We start from the raw sequence: 19,132 nt of genomic DNA on the forward strand, positions 1-19,132 counted from the left end.
TCGACCAGTACTCCGGGTGGCACTTTGTCATTTTCCCCCAAACCGCGGAGGTCGACCAGATGTCAGAAAAAAGCCAATTTTTTTTTTTTTCTTTTTTGTATATAGGTCGACCAGTACTCCGGGTGGCAGTTTGTCTTTTTCCCCCAAACCGCGGAGGTCGACCAGATGTCAGAAAAAAGCCAATTTTTTTTTTTTTTCTTTTTTGTATATAGGTCGACCAGTACTCCGGGTGGCACTTTGTCATTTTCCCCCATACCGCGGAGGTCGACCAGATGTCAGAAAGAAGCCAATTTTTTTTTTTTTTTCTTTTTTGTATATAGGTCGACCAGTACTCCGGGTGGCATTTTTTTTTTTTTTCCCCAAACTGCGGGGGTCGATCAGATGTCGGAAAGACGCGAACTTTTGTTTTTGTTTTTTTTAATATATATAACTACACTCGTGCAGGTAGACAAATGTATATATGTGCCTCTTTTACTTTATAATTTTTTTTTTTTTTTAATGGACTGCGAGGTCAACCAGTACTCCATGTGGCACTTTTTCTTTTTCCCCCAAAGTGCGGAGGTCGACCAGATGTCAGAAAGACGCCAATATTTTTATTTAGGTATCAATGGAGAAATATATATAGACAAATGTATATATAGACAAATGTGTATGTGTGTGTGTGTATATATAACTTTTTTTTTATATATATATAACCACACACATACACGTAGACAAATGTATATGTGTGCCTCTTTTACTTTATACATATATATATGTGTATATATGTATATATATACATATATATATATATATTTTTTTTTTTAAATGGACTGGGAGGTCGACCAGCACACCGGGTGGCACTTTGTCTTTTTCCCCCAATCCGTGGAGGTCGACCAGATGTCAGAAAGACTCCAACTTCTTTACCTTTTTCTTTTTAAAATATTATATAACTGCATACGTATACACAGACAAATAGCCGTGCCTCTTTTACTTTTTTATACATATTTTTTATTTTTATTTATTTATTTATTTATTTATTTATTTATTTATTTATTTATTTAAATGAACTGGGAAGTTGACCATAGTACTCAGGGAGGCCTTGTCTTTTTCTCCACACAATGCGGTCGATAGAATGTCTGATCTGGATTTCTTTTCTGATTTTCCTTTTGTTTTGTTTTGCGGAATAAATTGAAGGTCGACCAGTTATCCTTACTCGAGTTTTGTTTGTTTTCCTTTTTTAATTTTAAAAGGAGGTTATATTTTTATAACATATACATATATATATATGCGGGGACACACACACACTTTTTTTTTTTTTTTTTTTTTTGGTTTTTCGAGACAGGGTTTCTCTTCTGTGTAGTCCTGGCTGTCCTGGAACTCACTCTGTAGACCAGGCTGGCCTCGAACTCAGAAATCCGCCTGCCTCTGCCTCCGGAGTGCTGGGATTAAAGGCGTGCGCCACCACGCCCGGCTTTTTTTTTTAATTTTTGTGTGTGTGTGTGTGGAGGGGGGCAATCGGTGCTCTTAACCACTAAGCCATCTCTCCAGCCCATCTTAAAATCCTTAGGTTGATGATCTGACTTTTCTGTTTTCTTCCTTTAACAAAACTGGTAAGTCAGCTGGCAAAAAGGATTTTCTTTTCATATATATTCCAAAAATGGGTAACTTGTAAATAGTGGTCTGTCTGCTGTTTGTTTGCTTGCTTGCTTGCTTGCTTGCTTGCTTGCTTGCTTGCTTGCTTGCTTGCTTGCTTTTTTCTTTTTCCCCCGAGACAGTGTTTCTCTGTGTAGTCTTGGCTGCCCAGGAACTCACTCTGTAGACCACCCTGACCTCAATCAAACTCAGAAATCCTCCTGCCTCTGTCTGCCTCACAAGTGCTGGGAGTAAAGGTGTGCTGCACCACTGCCTGGCATTATTACTACTACTACTACTACTACTACTACTACTACTACTACTACTACTACTACTACTATTATTATTATTAGACATAATGAGATCAACTAGTTGGCCCGGTTTCATTTATTCATTTGAAATTAGTTGGACCAATTACTTGGCTGGTCTGGGAGGTTTCTTTTGTTTCCGATTTGGGTGTTTGTGGGGTGTCAGGTATCTCTCGGGTATCTCAACGGAATGGATGAAGGTTACAGTGATATGGCTAGATTTTTGTAAAGATTACTTTTCTTAATCTGAGGAAAAAATAAAATACTGGGCTACATCTATATTGCTTCATTTCTCTTTCTCTTTTCTTTCTTTCAGATAAGGAGGTCCGTCAGCCAATTCCTGCCTTTCTGTTTTTCATAACCCACACACACAATGCAGGCTACATCCATAGTGGGGAACAATCATGGAGGAAGAGGTAGGCTTTGCATTGGGTAGCATTGTCTGAGCGATATGTTAGTGGACCAGAGAGTTTGGATATCAAGCCGTATAATGTTTCTTTTTTTCTTTTTTTTTTTAAGATTTATTTATTTATTACATGTAAGTACACTGTGGCTGTCTTCAGACACACCAGAAGAGGGAGGCAGATCTTGTTAAGGATGGTTGTGAGCCACCATGTGGTTGCTGGGATTTGAACTAAGGACCTTTGGAAGAGCAGTCGGGTGCTCTTACCTGCTGAGCCATCTCACCAGCCCTAATGTTTCTTAAAATATAGAAAAGTTCTAACAAAGTGATCTTTAACTTTTTTTTTCTCCTTCGGCTATGTACAATGAATTGTTTTGCTTGCTTGCTTGACTTTGTACAATGAATTGTTTTGCTTGCTTGCTTGACTTCATTTGGTTTGACATGGTTTCCCTTTGTACCCGTGCAGACTGCCCTTTGAGAATAAAATGGGAGGCCAGAACCAAAGTCTTTTGGATAAAGCACCACAATGGACTACGCACTAGCACTAACCCGTTTGGCTGCCTTCCTTCCCAAGGCACAGATTTTTCCCAGCATGGGAAAGACCGACCTCCCTCCCTCCCTCCCTCCCTCCCTCCCTCCCTCCCTCCCTCCCTTTTGACCCAGTTTCACTCTTCCACCATACACTCAATAAAATAAAATAAAGTAAAATAAAATAAATAAAAGAATGAATGACGTTTCCAGTTATTTATTTGTCTAAGCTACCTAAATTCCCCTTCTACACCTCCCCCTACTCCCCACCCCAAGCCGCCATCTCCTCGTGGGGGTAGGGACCTGCACATCTGTGTCTTTCTCTCTGAACTCTTTGTTTTCTGGTCCACGTTGCTCCAGAGGAATGTAGCCCTTTGGAAATGGTAATGGAGTTGATAACACACCCTATCAGAAAGAGGAAGGCCCATTCACTCACTCATTCTCACCCAGCCCTGTTCTGCTACTTCTAAGGACAGAATCTTCTGGACAGTATTTACATGGCTTGCTATTTCTAAATTTTGGTTTTGGTTTTGGTGTTTTTGGTTTTGTTTTGTTTTTTTGTTTGTTTTTTTTTCTTTTTCTTTTTTTCAAGACAGGATTTCTCTGTGTAGCCCTGGCTGTCCTGGAACTCACTCTGTAGACCAGGCTGAACTCAAACTCAGAAATCCGCCTGCCTGCCTCTGCCTCCCAAGTGCTGAGATTAAAGGTGTGTGCCCACCCACCACTGCCTGGCTCTATTTTTTTTTAAACATTATGTATGTATGTATGTATGTATGTATGTATGTATGTATGTACGTACGCATGCATGCATGCATGCATGCAGGCATTGTTTATACGACTACACTGCAGCTGTCTTCAGACACACACCAGAATAATACATGGGATCCCACGACAGATGGTTGTTAGCCACCACATGATTGTTGGAAATTGAACTCAGGAAGGACCTCTGGAAGAGAGGACAGTGCTCTTAACCACTGAGCCAGCTCTCCAAATAAAATTTGTGGAGAAATTGAGCATCTTAAAACCTTAGGCATCCTTCCTCCTCTCCACGTGGCCTCTCTCCCTCTTTCTACCTTCTCTCTTTCCCTCTGCCTTTGTACAATAAAGCTGTAAAACAACAACAACCTCTAGGCATGTGTGTCCCCTCTTTATGTATGTATGTGTGTATGTATGTATGTATGTATGTATGTACTTACTTACTTACTTACTTTCTTACTTGTTCCGACACCAGTCAGGTGTGGTGCTTCATGCCTTTAATCCCAACACTTGGGAGGCAGAGGCAAAAAAAAAAAAAGAAAAAAAAAACCCCAAACCAAACCAAACCAAACCAAAACAACAACAACAACTACAACAAAAAACATCAAACAAAGTTTGGGTCTTAGTGAAGTAAGCAAGGCACAACCTGCAGGCAGGCAGGACTGATGAATTTGTACGTCTTACCCCTTCAGAGTTTACCAGAGGCTTAAAGGACTGAGTTTTTGGGACTGCCCTGAGACAATATATATCTTCCTTCCTTCCTTCCTTCCTTCCTTCCTTCCTTCCTTCCTTCCTTCCTTCCTTCCTTCCATTTATTTATTTATTTATTTATTTATTTATTTATTTATTTATTTAAAGTACCCTGTAGCTGACTTAAGATGTACCAGAAGAGGGTGTCAGATCTCATTACAGGTGATTGGTAGTTGAACTCAGGGCCTTTGGAAAATCACTGTTTTACCTGCTGAGCCATTTCTCTCACCAACCTAGTTCTGTCTTTCTGTCTTTCTGTCTTTCTGTCTTTCTGTCTGTCTGTCTGTCTGTCTGTCTGTCTCTCTGTCTGTCTCTCTGTCTCTCTGTCTTTCTCTCTTCCTTCATCCTGGCATCAATCAACACAGACTGTTTTGTGAGGTAAACTTAATAAACTTCTAGCTCCTCTCTTGTTCTCTTACTTCTTTCTCTCTTGCTACTTCTCTACTCTCTCTGCCTCTACTAAAAATGAAGAAGAAGAAGAAGAAGAAGAAGAAGAAGAAGAAGAAGAAGAAGAAGAAGAAGAAGAAGAGGAGGAGGAGGAGGAGGAGGAGGAGGAGGAGGAGGAGGAGGAGGAGAAGAAACCTCTAGCTCATGCAAGGGGGATGTAGGAAGGACACCACCTTCTTTCTTTCTTTCTTTCTTTCTTTCTTTCTCTCTCTCTCTCTCTCTCTCTCTCTCTCTCTCTCTCTCTCTCTTTCTTTCTTTCTTTCTTCCAAAAATACTCAGGGACATCACACTCCCTGTAGCCAGGGATGAGTCTCAGGGAATGTATGTGAGCTTGCTTTGTTTTGTGGGGCTAAACTTGACAGACATTTCTTTTGGCTTTGTGTGTTTTGCCAGCCAGCTCTCTTGCTCTGCTCACTCACTCACTCACTCACTCACTAACTAGCTTGTTTGCTGTGGTTGCCATTTCTATCTATCTCTGCACAGGGTTCCAAGACTGCCCTTTGGGAATCAAATGGGAGAGCAGAACTAAAGGCTTTTTGATAAAGCACCTAGAGTGCACACCAGCACCTTTGGACTGACTGGCTGCCTTCCCCCTCCCCCTCCTCCCCCTTCTTCAGATTCATTTATTATAGGTAAGTACACTGTAGCAGTTTTCAGACACACCAGAAGAGGGCACCAGATCTCATTGTGGGTGGTTGTGAACCACTATGTGGTTGCTGGGATTTGAACTCATGATCTTCAGAAGAGCAGTCAGGGCTCTTAACCGCTGAGCCTCCAGCCTCCTGCATTCCTTCTTAAAGCATGAATGATCCCAGCATGGGAAGACGGTCTGCCCTCCCTCCCTCCCTCCCTCCCTCCCTCCCTTTTGAGCCATTTTCCCTCTTTCACCATACGCTCAATAAAAGAAGTAAATGAATGAAGTCTCCAGCTATTTGTTCGAGCTATCTAAATTCTCTCACAACACCTCCCCCTCCCCCTCACTGCCTTCTCTCCCTATGTTTGGGTGGGGCTGGGGGAGGGGTGGGGTGGGGGGAAGGGATCTGCAAGTCGTCCCTGCAGGTTTGTGAACTATTGGCGATGGTCTGGTTCTCTGAACTGCTGAGCCATGTCTATCCAGAGGCTGGCTGGCTAGTTTTCTGCCTCAAGTCCCTGAGTGATGATTTCAGTGTGAATTCTCTGAACTCACTGTCCTTTCAGGTCCACATTTGCTCTGGCAACCGACTGAACCAAACAATAGGCTCACACTGAGATCTTTGGAAATGGTAATGGAGTTGATAACACACCCCAACAGAAAGAGGAAGCCTCCGCTCACTAGAAGACTTTCACTAGAAGCCTCACCCTGCCAGCAATTTAGGAATTGGTAAGGCCAATCTGGACAATATTTAAATGATTTCTACTTCATGTTTAATGCTTAATAAAATAAAACGTGTGTGAAGGTCTGAAGAGCGTTGACTGTTCTTCCAGAGGTCCTGAGTTCAATTCCCACAAACCACATGGTGACTTTGGAATCCGATGCACACTTCTGGTGTGTGTTGGAAGACAGCTGCAGTGTACTCATATAAATAAAAAAATAAATAAAACCTTCAAAAATAAAATAAAACAAAGCTTGTGAAGAAATTGAGCATCTTAATTTTATTTTATTGTATTGTATTTCACACACACACAGTATTTTATATATATATATATATATATATATATATATATATATATATATATATATAATCAACTGGCACAGAAACGCACATTACCTAAGTTAGCTGGGAGTGGTTGGATTGGATATGCAGAGAAGGAAGGAACATTTGCAGTTTTGCTGTTGCTCTTTTTTTTTGGGGGGGGGGTGGGCTGTTTAAATAGTACAGCAGAGCAGTGGTGGCACATGCCTTTGGGAGCACTTGGAAGGCAGAGGCAGGCAGATTTCTGAATTGGAGGCCAGCCTGGTCTACAGAGTGAATTCCAGTACAGCCCGGGCTACACAGAGAAACCCTGTCTGGAAAAACCAACCAACAAACAAACAAACAATCCCAAGCAAAACCCAATCCAAACTTCACAAAAGGGAGGGACACTATAACAAATTACAATTGCTTGTATATATAGAAAAAAATTTCCTCCCCCCCCCCCAAATAACCCTGGTTCAATTAAATACGAAACTAACTAAGTAATCTCACACATACAAACATACATACATAAAACAAATAATGATAACTACGTGGCATGGAACTGCTTACACAGTTTGGATGCCACCTCCATCACATGCCTGCAGAAATTATTGAGTGGCCGGCCTGGTCTGTCTTGTATGTTTTTGCACCATGTACAGAGACTTTGTCTCTCATAAATAAATGAATACAGAGAAAGATATTCATTGATCTATACATGCCTGTGCGATGGCTCAGAGGGCAAAGCTGCTGTCTGTTAAGGTATAGGTAAAAGAGTAAGGCCTAGATGGAATGTTAAGGACTGAGGAAACTATTAAGGCCTAGATGGAATGTGAAGGCCTACTTCAGATTAGATAAGGGCTAGGTAACCTCTTACCTGGCTAGCCTGCCATTCTGCTGTTACTGCCAGAATTGATTACATATTCTCCTTGGATGTGTCCTCAGAAACCAATCAAGATAGAAGCCAATGGAACTGCTTCCTTTATTCTATAGTTATCTGCAATAGGCTTGGACTCAAACTGACCACCCAGAAGCATTTCCTACACCCGCACATGTGTATACTTTTCTGGCATTTGCTCCTAGAACCTGCACTGGGGATGGAACCCCCGCCCTGCCCCAACACAAGAGAGACACCCAAACCACCGATTCGGTGCACAGACTACTTAGAATCAGACTTCTATTTTGAGTAGGGTGTGAGTGAGTAAAGTGTAAGTTCCCAAGGCCTCCCTGGGAACTGACATCTTACTTGGAAGAAAGAGACTTGTACGTGGGCAACTGACTTTCTGGTTTGCAATTTAAGACATGAATGTCACACTATTGATGGCCAAGACACTGGATGTCCTGATTTTATTAGTGTGTGTGTGTGTGTGTGTGTGTGTGTGTGTGTGTGTGTGTGTGTGACTCCATGGCCAAGCTAGCCCCCCCCTCCCAGATGTGTGTTTCTTATTTATTTATTTATTTATTTATTTATTTATTTCTTGGGCCTGTGCTTGTGTATGACCTCGGCAACACTTCCTGAAAACCAAACCAAGCTAAACTAAAGCAAACAACTATGGCTGTCTGCCTGCCTGCCTGCCTACACAGAGAAATGATATCTCCAATCAAGTAACACTAACTCCTAAAGACGCCTGTTTCTCTTTTTCTTTTTTTTCTTTCTTTTTTTCTTCTGCTCCCTCTCTCTGTTCCCCCCTCTCCCTTTCTTCCTTCCTTCCTTCCTTCTTTCCTTCCTTCCTTCCTTCCTTCCTTTCTTTCTTTCTTTCTTTCTTTTCTTTTTTTTTCTTTCTTTTCTTTTTTTTTTCTTTCTTAAATTTATTCTTTTCATACATAGTTTCTTAGTGTAAGCAGCCCTGGCTGTCTTGAAGACACTTTGTAGGCCTCAATCCAGTAAGAGCCTGCCTCTGCTTTTCAAATGCTGGCATGAAAGTTGTATACCACTATGACCGGCTACGATTCTTATCTTCTTTTTTTTTTTTTTTTTTTTTTTGGTTTTTCGAGACAGAGTTTCTCTGTGTAGCCCTGGCTGTCCTGGAACTCACTTTGTAGACCAGGCTGGCCTCGAACTCAGAAATCTGCCTGCCTTTGCCTCCCAAGTGCTGGGATTAAAGGCGTGCGCCACCACCGCCCGGCGATTCTTATCTTCTTATTTTTGTTCCCTCTCCCCTCTTCCTTTTTATGATTTTTGCTTTTGACAGGCAGTGGTTGTGGCAGTGCTGGCAGAGGGAGGTGGATCACTGTAACTTTGCAGCTAGCTTATTCTACAGTCTGAGTTACACAAAAGGGGTTTCAGAATGACTGGTTATATTTTTCATTTATTATGCATTTTAATTATAATTTAATTAAACCAAAAGAATTTAGACTGACCAATTCAGAGTCTGGCATTTAAAAGTATAACAAAAGACAGTATGAGGCTGTCTGTGGATGGTCAAGGGTTCTGGCTGCTTTAGGGAGCCTCCTCACCTTTCTGCACATGCAAACTAGGCCACCTAGAGGCTGGACACAAAAGCTACCTTGAGCATTAGGTCACGTGACAGTCAGCCACCTCCATCTTTATGAGGATAGATGTCAGTCAGAGGACAAGATGGCTGCCACCCACTTGTCACCTCCATATGCAGGCACACCACCTCCCTTCTGTTTTTGGATAAAAGACACATAACAATTTTTATTATTTACAGTAAGCCTTAAATAACACTCTGACAGCTGTGCAGATTTCTACTTGCTATGTGATTTGAATTTCCTTTTTTTGTTTTTTTTCTTTTAATTAATTTTCAGGAACTGCATGGTGGATTCACCTAGGTTCTGGTGCCTTCTTCTGTCATGCAGTCATCTAGGCAGCAGATAGAGCACATACACACACACATACTTTGAAAACTAATAGTAATAATAACAAACAAACAAATAAAAGAAAAGAAGGTTAAAAAAAAAAAAAAGATTCTAGCTTCTGCCTGGATGTGTAGGTGGCAGAAGCAGGCAGAGAGGACCTCTGTGAGTTTGAGGCTACCCAAGCCTACAGAGCAAGTTCCAGGCAGGGATGCCAGGGCTACATCAAGAGAAACCCTATCTTGGGGCAAAAGAAAACAAAAGCAGAAAAGGTTCTGGCTTTTATTTTCAGACGTATGATTCTTCTAGCAGTATTGACTATCGAACTTTGATCATGAAGGCACATTCGATTTTATGACAGAGTTTGTGTGTGTGTGTGTGTGTGTGTGTGTGTGCAATATTTCTGCTGTAATTGTGGTTACATGCCATCTAGTGGTTTATGTTTGATTTCTGTAATCTTTTTTTCTAATTCTTTTTAATTGTAATTGTAATTGTAATTTTAATTTAATTTTATTTTATTTTTTGTTTTACGAAATAGGGTTTCTCTGTATAGCCCTGGCTGTCCTGGAACTCACTTTGCAGACTAGGCTGACCTCGAACCCAGAAATCTTCCCATCTCTGCCTCCGGAGTGCTGGGATTAAAGGTATGTGCCACCAGTCCCGGCTATTTTTTAATTTTTAAATTTTATTTATTTAATATAGCTTTGTTTTTTCATGATGCACTTTCTCTCTGTAACCCTGGCTGTCCTGGAACTTACTCTGTAGACCATGATGGCCTTGAACATATTAATCTGTCTGCCTCTGCTTCCCAAATGCTGGGATTAAAAGCACCACTGCCCAGACTAAGTTTTTTTTTTTTTAAATCTCTCTCTCTCTCTCTCTCTCTCTCTCTCTCTCTCTCTCTCTCTCTCTGTCTCTCTCTCTCTTTCTTTCTATTATTTTTTTCTTTTTACTGAGATACGGTTTCTCTGTGTAGCCCTAGCTGACTTGACACTAACTCTGTAACCCAGGGTGACCTTGAACACAGAAATCTGCCCGAGGTTAAAGGTATGTTCCACAATTGCCTCAGGTCTACTCTAATTCTATTTGAAAAAATTATGTGTGTATGTATGATTATATGTATGTATGTATGTATGTATGTATAGAAGTAATATTAATCCATTAATATCTCTTTTTCCTAAAATTCATGTCATTCCAGGTCCACAAAGTGAGTTCCAGGACTACACAGAGAAACCCTTTTTCAAAATAAAAAAAAAAAAATCTCAGATAGGGATTCATTGTGTAGCCCTGGCTGACTTGGAAGTCACTCCTTAAGCCAGGGTGACCTTGAATGTAGAAATCTGCCTGAGGCTAAAGGTGTGGTCCACAATTGCCTCAGGTCTACTGTAATTCTCTCTTTAAGAAAACAAGGGGTGGAGGGTATGGGGGACTTTTGGGATAGCATTGGAAATGTAATTGAGGAAAATACATAATAAAAAATATTTTTTAAAAAACATGTGTATTTATGTATAGAAGTAATATTAATCCATTAATATCTCTTTTTCCTAAACTTCATGTCATTCCTCCTTATCTTTCTCTCTCACTCCATGTTTGTGTGCATGTGTGTATGTGTGTTAGTCCTGGGTACACAGATTAAGAAATCATATTTCCAAGGATTTTTAGAAATAAACAAGGAAGCCAGGTGTGCTGGAACACCCCTTTAATCCCAGCACTTGGGAGGCAGAGGCAGGCAGATTTCTAAGTTCAAGTCCAGCCTGGTCCACAAAGTGAGTTCCAGGACAGCCAAGGCTACACAGAGAAAACCTGTCTCAAAAAAAAAAAAAAAAAATCAAACACACAAACAAACAAACAAAGAAATAAACAAGAAATCCTAACCCAGACCACCAATAAAAAGGCTGTGGAAACTCTTTCATGTCCCTCTCCCCCACAGGTAAGTATGTACCTGCTTGTAAATTAATACTCCATGTGTGTGTATAGGATTCCATGGCCAGCTAGTACCAGCCCCAGATTTGTGTTTCAGAGATCTTTACTTATTTATTTTCCATGTACACCTCCAGGGAAACAACATAAAATCAAATCAGCTAACAAACAAACAGAAAAATGTAAAAGAATGGACTCATCTGGCATTTAAAAGTAATAGACTTCCGGGCAGTGTTGGGGCACACCTTTAATCCTACCACATTGGAGGCAGAGGCTGGCAGATTTGTGCATGCCAGGCCATCCTGGTCTACAGAGTGAGTTCCAAGACACCCAGGGCTACACAGAGAAACACTGTCTTGAAAGACCCCCACATCCTAAAAATAATAAAGAAGTAATAGACAAAAAGCAAGAGAAAAACATGTGTGCCAAGGCTGCTGGTGACTTTTCAGTGAATCCTCACCCTTCTGCACTGGATTCTGTTAAGTTCTATTCCACTAGTAGCTCCATGTTTGTGTGCATGTGTGTGTGTGTGTGTTAGTCTTGGGTACACAGATTAAAGAAATCATATTTCCAAGGAATATTTTTCCTGGAAATATGATTTTTTCAAGTAATATTTTTCCAAATAATATTTTTAAAAATATTTTCTTTCTTTCTTTCTCTCTTTCTTCTTCTTTCTTTCTTTCTTTCTTTCTTTCTTTCTTTCTTTCTTTCTCTCTCTCTCTCTCTCTCTCTCTCTCTCTCTCTCTTTCTTTCTTTCTTTCTTTCTTTCTTTCTTTCTTTCTTCCAAAAATACTCAGGGACATCACACTCCCTGTAGCCAGGGATGAGTCTCAGGGAATGTATGTGAGCTTGCTTTGTTTTGTGGGGCCAAACTTGACAGACATTTCTTTTGGCTTTGTGTGTTTTGCCAGCCAGCTCTCTTGCTCTGCTCACTCACTCACTCACTAACTAGCTTGTTTGCTGTGGTTGCCATTTCTATCTATCTCTGCACAGGGTTCCAAGACTGCTTTTTGGGAATCAAATGGGAGAGCAGAACTAAAGGCTTTTTGATAAAGCACCTAGAGTGCACACCAGCACCTTTGGACTGACTGGCTGCCTTCCCCCTCCCCCTCCTCCCCCTTCTTCAGATTCATTTATTATAGGTAAGTACACTGTAGCAGTTTTCAGACACACCAGAAGAGGGCACCAGATCTCATTGTGGGTGGTTGTGAACCACTATGTGGTTGCTGGGATTTGAACTCATGATCTTCAGAAGAGCAGTCAAGGCTCTTAACCGCTGAGCCTCCAGCCTCCTGCATTCCTTCTTAAAGCATGAATGATCCCAGCATGGGAAGATGGTCTGCCCTCCCTCCCTTTTGAGCCATTTTCCCTCTTTCACCATACACTCAATAAAAGAAGTAAATGAATGAAGTCTCCAGCTATCTAAATTCTCTCACAACACCTCCCCCTCCCCCTCACTGCCTTCTCTCCCTATGTTTGGGTGGGGTTGGGGGAGGGGTGCGGTGGGGGGAAGGGATCTGCAAGTCTGTGAACTATTTGCGATGGCCTGGTTCTCTGAACTGCTGAGCCATGTCTATCCAGAGGCTGGCTGGCTAGTTTTCTGCCTCAAGTCCCTGAGTGATGATTTCAGTGTGAATTCTCTGAACTCACTGTCCTTTCAGGTCCACATTTGCTCTGGCAACCGACTGAACCAAACAATAGGCTCACACCGAGATCTTTGGAAATGGTAATGGAGTTGATAACACACCCCAACAGAAAGAGGAAGCCTCCGCTCACTAGAAGACTTTCACTAGAAGTCTCACCCTGCCAGCAATTTAGGAATTGGTAAGGCCAATCTGGACAATATCTAAATGATTTCTACTTCATGTTTAATGCTTAATAAAATAAAACGTGTGTGAAGGTCTGAAGAGCGTTGACTGTTCTTCCAGAGGTCCTGAGTTCAATTCCCACAAACCACATGGTGACTTTGGAATCCGATGCACACTTCTGGTGTGTGTTGGAAGACAGCTGCAGTGTACTCATATAAATAAAAAAATAAATAAAACCTTCAAAAATAAAATAAAACAAAGCTTGTGAAGAAATTGAGCATCTTAATTTTATTTTATTGTATTGTATTTCACACAAACACACACACAGTATTTATATATATATATAAAATCAACTGGCACAGAAACGCACATTACCTAAGTTAGCTGGGAGTGGTTGGATTGGATATGCAGTCAGTAAAGTTTTGCTGTTGCTCTTTTTTTGGGGGTGGGGTGGGGTGGGCTGTTTAAATAGTACAGCAGAGCAGTGGTGGCACATGCCTTTGGGAGCACTTGGGAGGCAGAGGCAGGCAGATTTCTGAATTGGAGGCCAGCCTGGTCAACAGAGTGAGTTCCAGGACAGCCCGGGCTACACAGAGAAACCCTGTAGGAAAAACAAACAAACAAACAAACAAACAATCCCAAGCAAAACCCAATCCAAACTTCACAAAAGGGAGGGACACTATAACAAATTACAATTGCTTGTATATATAGAAAAAAATTTCCTCCCCCCCCCTAATAACCCTGGTTCAATTAAATACGAAACTAACTAAGTAATCACACACACACATACATACATACATACATACATACATACATACATACATACATTCATACATACATACATAAAACAAATAATGATAACTAAGTGGCATGGAACTGCTCACACAGTTTGGATGCCACTTGCCCACCCTACCTCCATCACATGCCTGCAGAAATTATTGAGTGGCCGGCCTGGGCTGTCTTGTATGTTTTTGCACCATGTACAGAGACTTTGTCTCTCATAAATAAATGAATACAGAGAAAGATATTCATTGATCTATACATGCCTGTGCTCAGAGGGCAAAGCTGCTGGCTGTTAAGGTATAGGTAAAAGAGTAAGGCCTAGATGGAATGTGAAGGCCTACTTCAGATTAGATAAGGGCTAGGTAACCTCTTACCTGGCTAGCCTGCCATTTTGTGCTGTTAACTACTATTATAAGGACACTTTCTCACAGCTTGTTTCTGCTGTTACTGCCAGAATTGATTACATATTCTCCTTGGATGTGTCCTCAGAAACCAATCAAGATAGAAGCCAATCGAACTGCTTCCTTTGTTCTATAGTTATCTGCAATAGGCTTGGACTCAAACTGACCACCCAGCAGCATTTCCTACACCCGCACATGTGTATACTTTTCTGGCATTTGCTCCTAGAACCTGCACTGGGGATGGAACCCCTGCCCTGCCCTAACACAAGAGAGACACCCACACCACCGATTCAGTGCACAGACTACTTAGAATCAGACTTCTATTTTGAGTAGGGTGTGAGTGAGTAAAGTTTAAGTTCCCAAGGCCTCCCTGGGAACTGACATCTTACTTGGAAGAAAGAGACTTGTAGGTGGGCAACTGACTTTCTGGTTTGCAATTTAAGACATGAATGTCACACTATTGATGGCCAAGACACTGGATGTCCTGATTTTATTAGTGTGTGTGTGTGTGTGTGTGTGTGTGTGTGTGTGTGTGTGTGTGACTCCATGGCCAAGCTAGCCCCCCCCCCCCAGATGTGTGTTTCTTATTTATTTATTTATTTCTTGGGCCTGTGCTTGTGTATGACCTCGGCAACACTTCCTGAAAACCAAACCAAGCTAAACTAAAGCAAACAACTATGGCTGTCTGCCTGCCTGCCTGCCTGCCTGCCTACACAGAGAAATGATATCTCCAATCAAGTAACACTACCTCCTAAGTCTGCCTGTTTCTCTTTTTCTTTTTTTCTTTCTTTTTTTCTTCTGCCCCCTCTCTCTGTTCCCCCCTCTCCCTTCCTTCCTTCCTTCCTTCCATTCTTTCTTTCTTTTCTTTTTTTTTTCTTTCTTAAATTTATTCTTTTCATATATAGTTTCTTAGTGTAAGCAGCCCTGGCTGTCTTGAAGACACTTTGTAGGCCTCAATCCAGTAAGAGCCTGCCTCTGCTTTTCAAATGCTGGCATGAAAGTTGTATACCACTATGACCGGCTACGATTCTTATCTTCTTATTTTTGTTCCCTCTCCCCTCTTCCTTTTTATGATTTTTGCTTTTGACAGGCAGTGGTTGTGGCAGTGCTGGCAGAGGGAGGTGGATCACTGTAACTTTGCAGCTAGCTTATTCTACAGTCTGAGTTACACAAAAGGAGTTTCAGAATGACTGGTTATATTTTTCATTTATTATGCATTTTAATTATAATTTAATTAAACCAAAAGAATTTAGACTGACCAATTCAGAGTCTGGCAATTAAAAGTATAACAAAAGACAGTATGAGGATGTCTGTGGATGGTCAAGAGTTCTGGCTGCTTTAGGGAGCCTCCTCACCTTTCTGCACATGCAAACTAGGCCACCTAGAGGCTGGACACAAAAGCTACCTTGAGCATTAGGTCACGTGACAGTCAGCCACCTCCATCTTTATGAGGATAGATGTCAGTCAGAGGACAAGAGGGCTGCCACCCACTTGTCACCTTCCATATGCAGGCACACCACCTCCCTTCTGTTTTTGGATAAAAGACACATAACAATTTTTATTATTTACAGTAAGCCTTAAATAGCACTCTGACAGCTGTGCAGATTTCTACTTGCTATGTGATTTGAATTTCCTTTCTTTTTTTTAATTAATTTTCCTTGCTATGTGATTTGAATTTCCTTTTTTTTTTTTTTTCTTTTAATTAATTTTCAGGAACTGCATGGTGGATTCACCTAGGTTCTGGTGCCTTCTTCTGTCATGCAGTCATCTAGGCAGCAGATAGAGCACATACACACACACTTACATTGAAAACTAATAGTAATGATAACAAACAAACAAATAAATGAAAAGAAGGTAAAAAAAAAAAGAGAGAGAGATTCTAGCTTCTGCCTGGATGTGTAGGTGGCAGAAGCAGGCAGAGAGGACCTCTGTGAGTTTGAGGCTACCCAAGCCTACAGAGCAAGTTCCAGGCAGGGATGCCAGGGCTACATCAAGAGAAACCCTATCTTGGGGCAAAAGAAAACAAAAGCAGAAAAGGTTCTGGCTTTTATTTTCAGACATATGATTCTTCTAGCAGTATTGACTATTGAACTTTGATCATGAAGGCACATTTGATTTTATGACAGAGTTTGTGTGTGTGTGTGTGTGTGCAATATTTCTGCTGTAATTGTGGTTACATGCCATCTAGTGGTTTATCTTTGATTTCTGTAATCTTTTTTTCTAATTCTTTTTAATTGTAATTGTAATTGTAATTGTAATTGTAATTGTAATTTAATTTAATTTAATTTTATTTTTTGTTTTACGAAACAGGGTTTCTCTGTATAGCCCTGGCTGTCCTGGAACTCACTTTGCAGACCAGGCTGATCTTGAACCCAGAAATCTTCCCATCTCTGCCTCCGGAGTGCTGGGATTAAAGGTATGTGCCACCAGTCCCGGCTATTTTTTAATTTTTAAATTTTATTTATTTAATATAGCTTTGTTTTTTCATGATGCACTTTCTCTCTGTAACCCTGGCTGTCCTGGAACTTACTCTGTAGACCATGATGGCCTTGAACATATTAATCTGTCTGCCTCTGCTTCCCAAATGCTGGGATTAAAAGCACCACTGCCCAGACTAAGTTTTTTTTTTTTTAAATCTCTCTCTCTCTCTCTCTCTCTCTCTCTGTCTCTCTCTCTCTTTCTTTCTATTATTTTTTTCTTTTTACTGAGATACGGTTTCTCTGTGTAGCCCTAGCTGACTTGACACTAACTCTGTAACCCAGGGTGACCTTGAACACAGAAATCTGCCCGAGGTTAAAGGTATGTTCCACAATTGCCTCAGGTCTACTCTAATTCTATTTGAAAAAATTATGTGTGTATGTATAATTATATGTATGTATGTATGTATAGAAGTAATATTAATCCATTAATATCTCTTTTTTTTTTTTTTTTTTGGTTTTTACGAGACAGGGTTTCTCTGTATAGCCTTGGCTGTCCTGGAGCTCACTTTGTAGACCAGGCTGGCCTCGAACTCAGAAATCCGCCTGCCTCTGCCTCCCGAGTGCTGGGATTAAAGGCATGCGCCACCACGCCCGGCCATTAATATCTCTTTTTCCTAAAATTCATGTCATTCCATGTCCACAAAGTGAGTTCCAGGACTACACAGAGAAACCCTGTTTCAAAATAAAAAATAAATAAATAAATAAATAAAGAAAGAAAGAAAGAAAGAAAGAAAGAAAGAAAGAAAGAAAGAAAGAAAGAAAGAGAGAAGGAATCCTAACCATTACCACCATCACCTCCAATACAAAGGCTGTGGAAATTGTTTCATGTCCCTCTCCCCCACAGGTGAGGATATAGCTGCTTGTAAATTAATACTCCATGACTACATGTGTGTGTTATTGATTCCATGACCAGCTATTACCAGCCCCAGATCTGTGTTTCAGAGATCTTTACTTATTTATTATTCGGGCCTGAGCTTGTGTAGGTGTTAGGCCACCAAACCTCCAGGAAAACAACATAAAATCAAATCAGCTAACAAACCAACCCAAAAATGTAAAAGAATGGATTCATCTGGCATTTAAAACTAATAGACTGCCAGGCAGTGGTGGGGCACACCTTTAATCCTACCACTTTGGACCCAGAGGCTGGCAGATTTGTGCATTCCAGGCCATCCTGGTCTACAGAGTGAGTTCCAAGACACCCAGGGCTACACAGAGAAACACTGTCTTGAAAGACCCCCACCTCTCTTTGTTTGTTTGTTTGTTTGTTTGTTTGTTTCTTTCTTTCTTTCTTTGTTTCTTTCTTTCTTTCTTTGTTTCTTTCTTTCTTTCTTTCTTTCTTTCTTTCTTTCTTTCTTTCTTTCTTTCTTTCTTTCTTTCAATTATTATTTTTTTCTCAGGTAGGTTTTCTTTGTGTAGCCCTGGCTGACTTGGATGTCACTCTGTAAGCCAGGGTGACCTTGAATGCAGAAATCCTCCTGAGGCTAAAGGTGTGGTCCACAATTGCCTCAGGTCTACTGTAATTCTCTCTTTAAGAAAACAGGGGGGGGGGGGGGAGGGTATGGAGGACATTTGGGATAGCATTGGAAATGTAATTGAGGAAAATACGTAATAAAAAAATATTTAAAAAAACGTGTGTATGAGCCGGGTGTGGTGGTGCACGCCTTTAATCCCAGCACTTGGGAGGCAGAGGCAGGCAGATTTCTAAGTTCAAGGCCAGCCTGGTCCACAAAGTGAGTTCCAGGACAGCCAAGGCTACACAGAGAAACCCTGTCTCAAAAAAAAAAAAAAAAAAAAAAGAAATCAAACAAACAAACAAAGAAATAAACAAGAAATCCTAAACCTGACCACCAATAAAAAGGCTGTGGAAACTCTTTCATGTCTCTCTCCCTCACAGGTAATGATGTAGCTGCTTGTAAATTAATACTCCATGTGTGTGTATAGGATTCCATGGCCAGCTAGTACCAGCCCCAGATTTGTGTTTCAGAGATCTTTATTAATTTATTTTCCGCGCCTGAGCTTGTGTAGGTGGTAGGCCACCAAACCTCCAGGGAGGTTTTTTTTGCTGCCACAAAAAGGTCGCCTTTCATCTTAATGAGGTCAAAGTGTCAATGTGCAAGCCAGTGACCGAACAAGGAAGTAGACATGCAGACAACAAACATGCAGGGGTACCACCTCCATTCCCTTCTGTTTTTTGGTAAAGGACACACAATTTTTATTATTTACAGTAAGCCTTATAAAGCACTCTGACAGCCCCACAGATATCTGTGATTAGAATTTCCTTTTTTTTTTTTTTTTTTTTTTTAAAAAGTAATTCTCAGGGGGTGCATGGTGACTTGTCCTAGGTTCTGGTGCCCTCTTCTGGCATGTAGTCATATAGGCAGCACACACACACACACACTTACATTGAAAACTAAAAGTAATAACAGCAAACAAGCAAGCAAGCAAACAAACAAACTAAGAAATAT

At 40.9% G+C, this 19,132-nt stretch overlaps 1 long non-coding RNA gene across 1 annotated transcript in view; it reads left to right on the plus strand.

Annotated features, from left to right (window-relative positions):
• The window catches only part of LOC146999948 (uncharacterized), a 172,244-nt gene extending 169,292 nt beyond the window's left edge, over positions 1-2,952 (plus strand). The window contains exons 2-3 of the long non-coding RNA XR_015046272.1: positions 2,239-2,338; positions 2,792-2,952. This is a non-coding gene — a long non-coding RNA (uncharacterized LOC146999948). The remainder of the gene's footprint in view (positions 1-2,238; positions 2,339-2,791) is intronic.
• Positions 2,953-19,132: the final 16,180 nt, after the last annotated feature.

The sequence above is a fragment of the Mus caroli genome, unplaced genomic scaffold (genome assembly GCF_978045245.1).
Source record: "Mus caroli unplaced genomic scaffold, Mus_caroli_1 scaffold_33, whole genome shotgun sequence".
In the NCBI taxonomy this organism is placed as follows: domain Eukaryota; kingdom Metazoa; phylum Chordata; class Mammalia; order Rodentia; family Muridae; genus Mus; species Mus caroli.